The sequence below is a fragment of the Hevea brasiliensis genome, unplaced genomic scaffold, assembly GCF_030052815.1.
Source record: "Hevea brasiliensis isolate MT/VB/25A 57/8 unplaced genomic scaffold, ASM3005281v1 Scaf24, whole genome shotgun sequence".
NCBI lineage: Eukaryota > Viridiplantae > Streptophyta > Magnoliopsida > Malpighiales > Euphorbiaceae > Hevea > Hevea brasiliensis.
The window spans coordinates 140033-152700 of NW_026614740.1; the positions used below are offsets into that span (position 1 = coordinate 140033).

The 12668-nt window shown below is 31.2% G+C and overlaps 1 pseudogene; it reads right to left on the reverse strand.

Moving 5' to 3' along the window:
• Positions 1-416: 416 nt before the first annotated feature.
• LOC131168989 (uncharacterized protein At5g39865-like) lies at positions 417-5779 on the reverse strand (annotated as a pseudogene).
• Between the last annotated feature and the right edge of the window lie 6889 nt (positions 5780-12668).

The window sequence follows — 12668 nt, forward strand, 5'->3', positions numbered from 1 at the left end:
GAGGGCTTGGATCTCCTTTAAGCTAGTTGGGTTTTTTTTTTTTTTTTTGGCCTTGAAGTTTGCTTGTAACTTTAAGCGTTGTTAAATAATGTAACTTTAAGCCTTGTTAGATAATGTAACTTTTAGCCTTAGGGCCTGTTAAAAAATCACAATTTGATTTTCGGGAAAATAATAATAATAATTTTCAAAATAAAAAAAAATTGAAAGAAAAAAAAAAAAAGTAAAAAGCAAACAACAGCAGCAGCAGCTGCAGTAATCTTCTTTACTGTCCGCTCCCAAGAAACTTCCACCTGTATACACTACAAGAACACTCTCATTTCCTTCCAGACAAGTGGTAGGGAAAAAAATAGTAACAAACTCAAGTATAAATAACAAAAATAATCAAGCATAAATATTGAAATAAGCAGTAGCAGTCTTTAGAATTCCTTCAAGATCAAGAAGTAGCTAGCACCAAAATTGTGCAAAATATGCATAGTGTCATGAGCTGCAGCAAACCAGGGCAGCGAATCAAACCATATCCTCAGCTGCTCCTCCTCATCAAACACCTCCCTACTGCCATGACAATTTGGACATGGCAAAAATCTTGCATCCCCACAACTCTCACAGACCAACTTAGGATCTCTAACAAGAGCCCTTCTAAAGGCTTTGCTAATTCACCTGTTTCATTCAGCTGCCTGACCTCCTCCACTCCGCCAATATGCTTCCCCCTGATAAACACTTGTAGCAAGTTCATTGCTTTCTCTTTAAGCACACTCTGCAACTCCTTTCTGTATGAAGAGTCCATTCAAAAGTCTTTTTCATCCACCGGAAATCGAAAACCCCTGAATATCAGCCTAACTGCATAGCAATCTTCATGAGTCTTTCTATATCCTCTCAAACTTGTGAAATACAAAACAATTTTATCCTTTGTGTTTTGCGAAAGGAACCCATTGTAGTGGGTGAAAGAAAAATAGCACTAAGGGTGCAAAATTAGCAATTTTAAAAAATTTAAACTCTAATTTGTCATGCAACATGTAAGTTGTTTGTACTATTGCGAAAATCCATATTTTAGTTACAACACTTGTAACTCAATTGCTAGAAAGCCTATTAGCCATTAGAAACCTTAAACCTTAAAATCATTAAGACAAAATAAAGACTTTACCCGTACAGGCACAGAATCACGTTCAACACCCACTCCGGAAAGCTTAGATCGTCAAAAGTTGATCTTCTAGTCCGTCCACACGAACAAGATGACCAAAGCCCCAGGATTCAACCAAAACTCCTTTGTGCTTTCTCTCCTTGTCTTGATCAAGCTTACACAAAGATGAAGTTTAAGGTTTTTCTTTATTTTAAGCTTATGGAAGCATAGAGAAACAATTTCTCTATCTTTAATTCAAGAGTGACAACTTCAAATTTCTTTTGAATTAATCACAAAGAAAAAGGATAGAGAACTTGGCTTGATAGAAAAATGGAGAAGAAGAAGAGATTAACTAGCTTAATCTTTCATTATTTAACTATTAGAGATATTTAATTCCCATTAAGGTCAATTAGTAGTTGACCACTAATCAGTACCTCCTTTACAAGTGTCCACATCTAATTCTCCAATTAGATGTGTTTTCTAATTTTGATTTGGCCACCTGTGAAGTTAACTTAATTTAGGAAATGAAAACCTTAATTAATTAGTATTATGTAAAATACTAATTAACTATTAATTTTCTCTCTCCTATGACTTCCCAAGTCATTTTAAATAAATTAAAATCTCTTACCTTATAATTAATTAATCAAGTTTATATTTAAACACTTTAAACAATTAACTTGAATACTTCCATTGATAAATTTAGTTTCAAGTCATACTAGAGACTTTGTAATCTTTTGCAAACTAAAACATTAATTTAATTAATTAACCATTTAATTAATTAATCAAATTAATTATGCTTTGATCATATTATTCTTATTGTGTGTGACTTTCTAGGTTCATTACTAATTAGCAATGAGAATAATATTAATTCTTTAATATTATTATTAGAACTATTTCACACTTAGAGTGAAATTTCCATACCACTCTTAGTTCTCATAAATCATTGTTGACACTTAGGATAGTGTACCAAGACTACCCAACTAGTGATGAATTAATTTATATATAACTTATGAACCTTGATCATACATACCATGTACTAAAATCTCTCCGTTACATAATTCCAATTCTAGCTAGGGTCATAGTTTATATCAAATCCTAATTGCTTAGAATCCTATTTTCTTATCTTAATTCCAATTCTTAATTAACAAAACTCTTCAATTAGAAACTCTTTTTTGAATTATTCTATTTGTCCTGGCCAAGAACTTTATTTATCAAGAACAATTGAGATAGACATAAGATTTTATCCCTATTTACTTAAGGCAACGAATTTTATCTTGACTTATCACCTATTTCCATATATAACTAGTTGGAGCCAACACACGCTCTTACAGTCATACCCAGTACAAGTATGTAAGTGGTATCAAACTCAAACAACCTATATACAAAATAACTGTGTCATCTCAGGTCAAGAAATTATATACATTATTATGATCTAGATGATAATGTATTGGCAAGAGTAAACTCCATGTACATATCATCATAATGTCATTGGTTTAGCCTACTTATCTTATATGGTATGAGACTCACAATTCCATCTTATTAATATCTCATACTAATCCATGAATACAAACCGAGGTGACAGTCTATACGGATAAATCATATCCAATGAAGTATCTTAGACTATGAAGCAAAAATTATAATACTTGTACTAGAATGTTCTGTCATTCATATTCTTAACATCTTAAGAATGAAACATCTAACAAGCTGTTAAAGGATATTTTCAATTAAATTTAAATAATTTAAATTAAAAGAAAAGATATATGCCATTAAATAGGAATTAATATTTACAAGATACAAATTATAAGTTATGCTCTAGGCCATACTACTAACAGTGGATTGGTAAAGAATTCATGTGACTAGAACCCATTGATCTTTCACCTTTGGATTTTTTAGTGTAGCTCAATTTCCTAGATGAAAATGCACTTCTGTAACTTGAGACCACATTGGGATCTAGTTTTGACAGAAATGATTCCTCTGATGAATGCTTTTACAATGGCTTTTGTTAGTAGTATGCCCTAGAACATATCATTTAGTATGTATCTAGTACATATTTTATTAATAAAAGGCAATTTCACTTTTTGGTTTACATAATATATTTATATGTAATAGAAAAGGTCCTTTGATATTTTGTTAGAAATTCTATTCTTAAGTTGTTAAGAATATGAGTGACCATATTTCTAGCACAAAGTATCACAAATTAGTTCACAATCGAGGATATTTCACGCGGGACATGACTTATCTAGAAAGATTGTATTCATGTTTGTTCCCAGGGTATTTATATGAGATATAAATAAGATGGAATGGTGAGTCTCATGCCATATAACAAACATGATAGGCACTTATACATGATAAGTAGGCCGAACCAGTGACGCATATGACAAGCACATGGAGTTTACTCTTGTCAATGCGTTGTCATATATCATATCAGTGCATATAATCTTTAAACCTGAGATAATACAGTTATCTTGTATATAGATGGTTTGAGTTTGATACTGCTTTTATACTTATACTGTGGATGGGTATATGGGCATGTGTTGGCTCCTACTAGTTATATATGGAGATAGGTGTTGATCAAGATAGAATTTGTTGCCCTAAGTAAATAGGGATAAAATCCTATGTTCATTTAATTGTTCTTGATATTTCAGGTTCCTGGCTAGGACAGACAGATTTAGTCAGAAAAGAGTTTCTGACAAGAAAATCTAATTAATCAAGAACTAGAATTAAAAGAGAACATAATATTCATAGTAAATGGGGTTTGACATAAACCATAACTCCAGCTCGAATTGGGATTTTGTAACACAGAGATTCTAGTGCATGGTAACATATGATTTAAGGTTCATTTAAGGTATTCCTTATTACTGATTGGGTGGCCATGGCACACTATGCTAGGTGTTAACCATGGTCTATGAGATGCCTAAAAAGATTTAGAGAAATCATTTATGGTAAGAAAGAGTTCTGATGATATTAAGAGTTAATATCATATCTCATTGCCAATTAGTGATGAGCCTAGTGAGTCACACACATACATAAGATAATCACCAAGTAAAATGTGATTTAATTAATTAATTAAAGAGTTTAATTGATTAATTAAATAGGTTTAATTTTCAATAAGATTGCAAAGTCCCTAGCATGACTTAAAACCAAATCTGGGTTATTGGATCTATAGCATAAGTTAAATTTATATTTAAAGTATTTAAATATGAATTTAATTGTGAGAAATTAATTAATAGAGATTAATTAATTAATTTATATTTGATATAAATTGATTTGAAGAAGAGAAATAATGATTTTGGGTTGAGAACTCAAAATTACAACATAAGGGTAATTTGGTCATTTCACATGGTGACATGTGGTACCATGAGATGGTGACACATGACATCATATAAGCTTGCCATTTGTCTTCTTATCATGTAAGATGATCAAAGTCAAGATTAAGTCTAGCTTTGACACTTGACTTAATGTGATTGAGTCAATTAAAAATAAGATGCAATGAGGTAGTGACATGTAGCATAGGGTTTAAGTGACTTAATGACCTAATTATATAAAAGAGAAAAGAAAAGATGAAATATAACACACTCTTATTTTCTCTCAAGTGTGGCAGCACACCTCTCTCCCTCTCCTCTTCATCTTGTCTCATCAATTCAAAGAGAATTGCCCAAAATCCTTTGAATTAAAATTGCTAGAAATTGTTTCTAGTGTCCTATACATACATACTACCTCTCTAAAGGCAAAAACCCAATTTATAATTAGTTGGCAAAGGCTTGAGAAGCAAATTGGGGGCTGCCCATTGGTGATCTTGGTGTGGACAAGCTAGAGGGACAACAATTGGGGTCCTAGGTGCTTCCTAAAGGTGCTAATTACATTTATAGTGCATCAAAGAGGTTAGTGCTCTAACTTCTCTTTTAAAATAGGGTTTAAATGAATTAATTTGTTAATTCACTATTTTGAATGGCAAACATAGATCCTAATACATATTAAAAGTGTTTTAATATGCAATTGAACATTGAAATTAATTAGGCACATAAGAGATGTGGCATAATGCATGTAACCCTAGAAGAAAAATTTTGAAATTCAATGCTCTAATAAACTAATCAACATGCTTCCGCTCCTTCAGCTTTGACAATGAAAATGTGTTCTGAACATCTATTTCTTCAGATTTCACAGAATCATAAGAAACATGCAGCTTTTTAACAGAAGCATCAAAACCAAGATGCTAAAAAGTATTAGATTTCGAGCTAATGTGAATAGCATGATTAGAAAATGATGAATTTGGCTTCAAAGATTAACCCATTTCGAAATCCAACTCATCTTTGAGACCATCGATGAGCTCCCAAGTATAGATGACAGAGTTAGGTGAAAAAGACTCACAAGGGTCTGTAGGGGCTTGTGTTTTATGAGTGATCTTCATGAACATGGGTAGTGAACGGGGTTGATCAAGTGGATTTTTCAATTCAATTTGGAGTTTATGGGTTCAATGAGAAGGAGAGAGCCAAAAGTGGTGGAGGTAAGAGACACAAGGTGGTCGGAATCACCTTTACTTGAAGGGGGATAATGGGCAAGTGGGGTTTGAAGTGAAAGAGCTCCAAGGAATGTTGGTGAAGAATACTTATTGTTGTTGGTGTGGAGGGTATTAGGTTTTGAAGCAAAATAGGAATAGCCCATGAATGTAGAGAAATGGATATGTCGTCCTTTATTTTCTCTAGCTACAATGTTCCTTTGCTTTCTTTCTTTATTCTATTTTGCCTAATATTCAAAAAAATCCAAAACTTTACCTGTTTTTGTAATTATAACCAAAACTTTTTTTTGTCAATTTTGTGCTAATTTGAAAGTTTAGTATTTATTATGATCCAGTCAAAATTGGACATATGGAAGCACAAAAGTAGTAAAAAATATTATTTTTTTAATATGTTGTTGCTGATGTAGTAGGTGATATGGCAAAAACTTTTATGATCTTGTTGACTGTGGCTAATGGGGTAAAAATATTATTATTTTATATATTGTTGCTGACGTGGCGTAACTTTAACAATTAAAAACTTTAAAACTTTTCAACTTTTGTCAATTATAGCTAATTCTATAAATTTGTTTTATTATCACCAATTAAGTAAATTTGATCTAACTTGGTCAAAAATTAATATTTTATTACCTAATAAAATTATGTTACTTAGTATAATAAAAAAAATAAATTTTCCCTCTCTCTCCCCTCATTTTTTTATTTATTTAAAAATTAAAAATTCATGTAAAAAATGTCAATAAGAACAATATTCATCATTTTAGCAAATAATAATAATAATAATAATAATAAACAACATGTAGTTGAATGTCAATATATTATTGGATGATAGTGGGCATGAGGATAGAGAGGGAAAGGGAGAGGGAGAGAGATGTAGGTTAAGGATATTTCTTAGAGAGAGAGAGAGAGAGAGAGAGAGAGAGAGAGAGAGAGAGAGAGAGAGAGAGAGAGAGAGAGGGATATTATTTAGAGGGAGAAAGGTAGGTGGAGGATGTATATACATATTATTGGATGACAATGGGTAGGAGGAGAGAGAGTAGGTGGAATGATATATTTAATTTTAAATAAATAAAAATGATCTATTTTCATAAATAAGTTCTATAAATACTGCGAAAAAAAAGAAAAGATATAGGGGGAATATTATTATTTTTTGTTATACTAAATAATATAAACATTTATTTTTGATAATTGTATTAAGTAATAAAATATTAATTTTAACAATGGGTAGGAGGAGAGAGAGATAGGTGGAATGATATATTTAATTTTAAATAAATAAAAATGTATCTATTTTCATAAATAAGTTCTATAAATACTGCGAAAAAAGAAAAGAAAAGAAAAGATATAGGGGGAATATTATTATTTTTTGTTATACTAAATAATATAAACATTTATTTTTGACAATTGTATTAAGTAATAAAATATTAATTTTAACCAAATTAAATAAAGATTGGTCAATTGGCTATAAATGAAACAAATTTATAGAATTGACTATAATTAATAAAAGTTGAAAAGTTTTAGATTTCTTTAATTATTAAAGTTATGTCACATTAGCAACAACATATAAAATAATAATACTTTGCAATGTTAGCCACCCCGTCAATAAGAACATAAAAGTTTCTGTCATTTCACCTGTCATGTCAGTAACAACATATTAAAAAAAATAATTTTTGCCACGTCAACTGCCACATCAGTGCTCCCAAATTCTTAATTTTGATTGAGCCATAATAAATACTAAAACTTTCACATTAGGCAAAAATTGACAAAAAAAAAAAGTTTTGGCTATAATTGCAGAAACACGTAAAATTTTAGATTTTTTTATAATATTTGACCTATTTTTTTTCTCTCTCTTAACTTTCTAGAAATTAGGTATGGCAAGTATATGTGAAAATCGCGCTATCAAAATCCAAGCCTAAATAATATTCTCAATACTTAAATTAGTCTCAAATTCGATTAAAATTTATTTTTAATTACTTGAATCAATATCAAATTTAGTTATTATTACTCGAAAAATACTCGAACCTATTTAATTTTATATATTTTTATTAATAATTAAAAAGTATATTTTTTATTAATTTATATTTTAAAAATTATTAATTGTATAAAATATATAAATTCTATTATTTAAAATATAATATATAAAAATTTATAAATATTATTATAAAAAACATATATTTCATATTGAAACTCAACATATAAAACTTGAATCTAACGCGAGTATTATTCTCTAAATTTGAGTCATTCTAAATCTAATTATATATTATTTAAATTTATTCTATTAAAATTTAGTCGGTTGAATAGGGGCAAAAATTTGACCCATTGTCATCCTATTTCAGATGGGTTTGTAGTGGGTTGTTTGGTGGAGACTCTTTTTGACGTGATTTTGTTATTGTTCTACTTTATAAGTTCTCAAAGATTCCATTTTTTAACCTTTGGAATTATATCTCATGAATTGATGGAGACCCTCTAGGAGAAGATTGGATTTTTGCTGCTTTTTAGAGAGAAAAATAAAAGAGATAAAAAATGATAGAAATGGGACTTGTAACACCCCTATATTAAGTAGTCTATAACATTCTACTGTTCTGGTGATTAGTGTCTATCCGGACAGTCAGGATGTTTAGAACCATATTTATGTCATTCAAAAAAGCCCTAAATAAAAATTAGTAGAAATTATATGAAGGAGAAATACAAATAAGAAAAACAAAGCATAAAAGGTTAAATGAGCCAAGGTCACAGCGATGGGTGACCGTACCGGGAAGTGACTGCGAGCTCAGTTGCTACCCAAATTTCATGTGGGACACTGTGACACCCCAGGCCTAAGAATTATTGTGAAGTTAGTGAAACTATGAAAACCACAGAAAAGAATTAAGAACAAGCTCAAATAATTAAATCAGGGTTCCGGAGACAATTTAGCACTTTGGAAAAACGAATTAGACCGGTAAGGGGTAATTTGGTCAATTCACCCTTAGAGGTGACTTTTGGCCTAAATGTCCAATAAAATATAGGAAATTAAAATTATGAAAAACATATTAGAAATGAAGAGGTTGGTGGAAAAAGAAAAGAAAAGAAAATAGAAAAAAAAGTGAATTATGACCTCATGCTTAGGTTGGCATGACACAATTAAGAATTTTAATTTCTAATTATTTAATTATGGGATAAATAACACTATAAAAAGACAATTAAAAGAAAAAAAAAATTCTTATGTTCTTCTTCCTTTGGCCGAAGTGCACTCTCTCTCTCCTGTCTCTCATCTTCCTTAATTCCACCATTAAAGCTCATTTTGAGCTTGAATACCCCCAAAATTAGCCAATTATTTCCTAGTTCCTCAAATTAAATATAGCTTTTGAGTCTTAAAAAGAAGATTGGAGCAAGAAATTGAAGAAAAAAAATTGAAGAATTGGAGAGTTTGGAAGAGCACTACAAGAGGTAAGTCTCTCTCTACCTAATTTAGTTTGTAAGTGTAGAATTGAGGTTGAACAACTGGAAATACATGAAAAATTAAGGAAATTCTGTATAAATATCCAAGAGGGAAATTCAGCCACCATGGTACTTTAGGCCTTTGATGTGTTCAATTTAGATTAGACATGAATTTGAACTTAAATAAGGTTGAAAATGTGATTAGTGTAGTGAATTGGGTATAAATTAATCAATTGGGAAATTAGGGTTCTTGAAATTAGGGTTTTGGTAACAGTTGGGGATTTTGATGAATTGATGATCAACTGACCTTGTTGATGCTTGACTTGGTCAATTGGTGTGTCAATAAGTGCATTTGAGTGAATGGACCTGAAATGGGATTGAGTGTAATAAGTGTTGCATTCTAGATAGATTGACCCCTGTCCACTTAGGTGGCTATAAATTGAATTCTGTTACTCCAATTGGTGTGAGGCCAATTGACAATGAAAATAGGGTCATAATGCAACAACTTTCATGTAGAAACCTTGCCCTAAAATTGACTTCAAGTAGACCTAAAATCTGCTTGAATCCGGATTAGGTACCCGGTCACTGGATAAAACTGACTATATGAACAGTGCATATTCAAATGGTCATAACTTTGTGTAGAGAGGTACAAATGACCTGATTTTTAAACCATTAGAAAGGTTAGACATAGGAGCACATTTTTCATGAAGAACTCAGAACCCAGTTTGGCCTCTAACCAAATCAAATTGCTAGCATAATTTTGGTCACCAAATCTGCTAGAACCTAAAATTTGCCCAGAATTCTGGAATTGACCAATCCGGCCAGTTATGGTTAAATGGCCATAACTTGAGCTACAAAACTCCAAATGGAGTAATTAAAAAAGAAAATTAAAGCTAAAACATAAAGGAACAACTTTGATGGAGGAAAGTTGGCCAAATTTCTACTGTAGAAGGTCCAATGGAACAGTAGAACCAAGAGACCCAAAACTAAAATTTTGAAATTCACTTAGGGAGTTTGGAATTTCAATTGATAATCAATACCAACAAAATTATACTCTAAAATGTGGTATGTGGGTGCAATTAGAACTAGTATACCCCTTAAGTATGAAAAAGTCAACATTTTGACTTGAATAGTGAAGTGAATAATAACCACAAATACAACAATTACAAAAAACTCAAAAGTTATAAATCTTAGTGGATAAATTAAGTATACAAAATTTTATTGTTGAATTTATTAATTAGAAATAAATTGAATAGATATTGAAACACTCTAATTATATGTTTCAGTGGAAAAGGAGTCCTCCAAGAAAGGACGAGGAATTGAATCAAGACAAGTCTAGATAAGAGGTTTGTGCACAGTAACTGGTTTCTTTTTGATTTTCGATTGAAATTTTGATTTGATCGAATTGTGAAATTAAATGATGACTTTATTTATATCACAAATTTTGAATGACACAAATTGTATGCTGTTGGCCCAAAATTTGGGAAATTATTGTGAATGAAATAAGAATGTCAATTGATTGATATTTTTGATGCTTGGCAAATTGTTAAAATAGTTTGAAACCACAGTTTTCATGACTATATGTGTGAATTCCTCACTCACTAGCTTGCTTAGTGGGGTGAATTGGTTTTGTATTCCCTCTCTGGCTGAAGTGTTGAGGTGTGTGCCAGTTGAGGATGAATTGAATGAGTACTTGATGGGTGTCAAATCCACCAGAAATAAAATTAACTGAAATTACCAGTAATAAAATATTTTCTACAGCAAGTGGTAAATCCAGGTCGAATCCTAGAGACTGAATTATTAAATTTCGTGCACTTGTGTGTAATGGAAAACGAAAGAAACAAAGATTGGGGGGGGGGGGGGGGCGTTTGTAACACAAAATCAAAAGAAATCATAAATTCAAGAACTAAACATGAAAATCTCAATTTAAACAAACTTCAGTCCAAGGTAATTCGCATTCCAATGCATTGATTTGATCATTCATCAATTCGAGCCCAGCACTCTTATTGACTCTAATTATTAACTGAGTTGGTATTAAGCAATCCTCATCAAATTAATAACTGCTTTAAGAAAAGGAAGTAGTTAAGCTGAACAACAATTTATGAAGCATAAATTATTTAATCCACCATATTATTTCCTTAGGTTATTATCGAAAGCTAGGATCATAATCAATAAAACCTAATTGCTACTCATGTTCAATCTTACACAACAACTACGGATTATGAAGATGAACTAGCAATTGATCAAATCAAACAATTAACTAATAGGCCTTTTTAGCAAATCATTCAATAGATCAAAAAAAATTAAATCAGAAAACAATAGATATTCAAAAAGACATAAATTAAATTAAGAACCTGATCTCACAATTCACACATAAGAACTTGAATCCCTTGAACTGAATTAAAAACTTAGCCACTCATGTTCATGGCTTATAGAAAATTAAAGAAGAAATAAAGAAGAAATCTAGAATGTAAATGGAGAATGAAAGTCTGAATTGAGATGCTCTTAGCTACTGCCCAAAGACGTATTTATACTAAAAAAACCTAATCCCAAAGATAGGAATCAAACCAAACCAAACTAGGAAAGGTTTTGAAATTCAAGATGCAGATTTTCAGCCTGCATTCACGTTTCTGGAATTAAGGCAGATTTTCAGTGACTTTCTTTCCGAATCTGCCTCTGCCCTTTTCAAAAAAGTTGTAGCCCTATTTCTTAGCTTTCTAACGGGTACTCATGGACCCAAATCCGAGGTCTACAGCCTAAGTTATGGCCCAAAAACCGGGACTAGTTCAGTCAGACGGTCTAGCCCATTGTGATGACTTCATTGCCATTTTTGACAATTAAAATGGCCTCATCTCTCATCCAGCCCTTCGTAGAAGTTGTAGAGGCGGCTCTTAAGGTTCAATTGGGCTTGGCCTTGCTTCATCTGGACGTTTGAAACTCCAGATACAAAATAAATACTGAAACTGGTCGTGACCCATCGAGTCTGAGCTTTTGCAATAGATCCATAGCTCATTTTGTCAACCTTGGAGACTGATTTGGGCTTTGGTCCCTCTTTATCATTTGAAGTGCTCTATCTTAGCTTTTCAATGGATTAAACAGCAATCAATTTGGAGACTCACAACTTTAGAAACACCTGAAAAATACAAAAAAGGTCAAATGCTGAAAATTTCTCCATTTAACACAATTATTCCACAACTATCTAAAAATATGTCTAAATGATAAATATATTTTAACCAACTGAATTAAACATAAAAAACACACTAAAAATACTAAATGTGATGGGAGTAAAATTAATAAATTATATATTTATCAGTACTCATATATTTGTGCTAGCTAACCTTGGTATTCCTCATTAGCCTTTGGCTAGTAGGATGAATTGGATATTGGAGTCATGATTAAGCTGTGTGACTTTCTAAAATTTATTTTGTGATGATGGAACGAAATTTTGTTTATTTAAGAAATTTTCTGGCTTTAGAAATAAAGCATGATTTTATATGTGTTGAGATTTGAATTGATTTACTTTGGAAAAATTTTGATTAATTGTTGTGTAAATTACTATTCTTTTAAGTTGTGCACCACTGAGTCTTTGGCTCAGCGATGCCTTTTTATTGCTGTCGCAGATAGAGA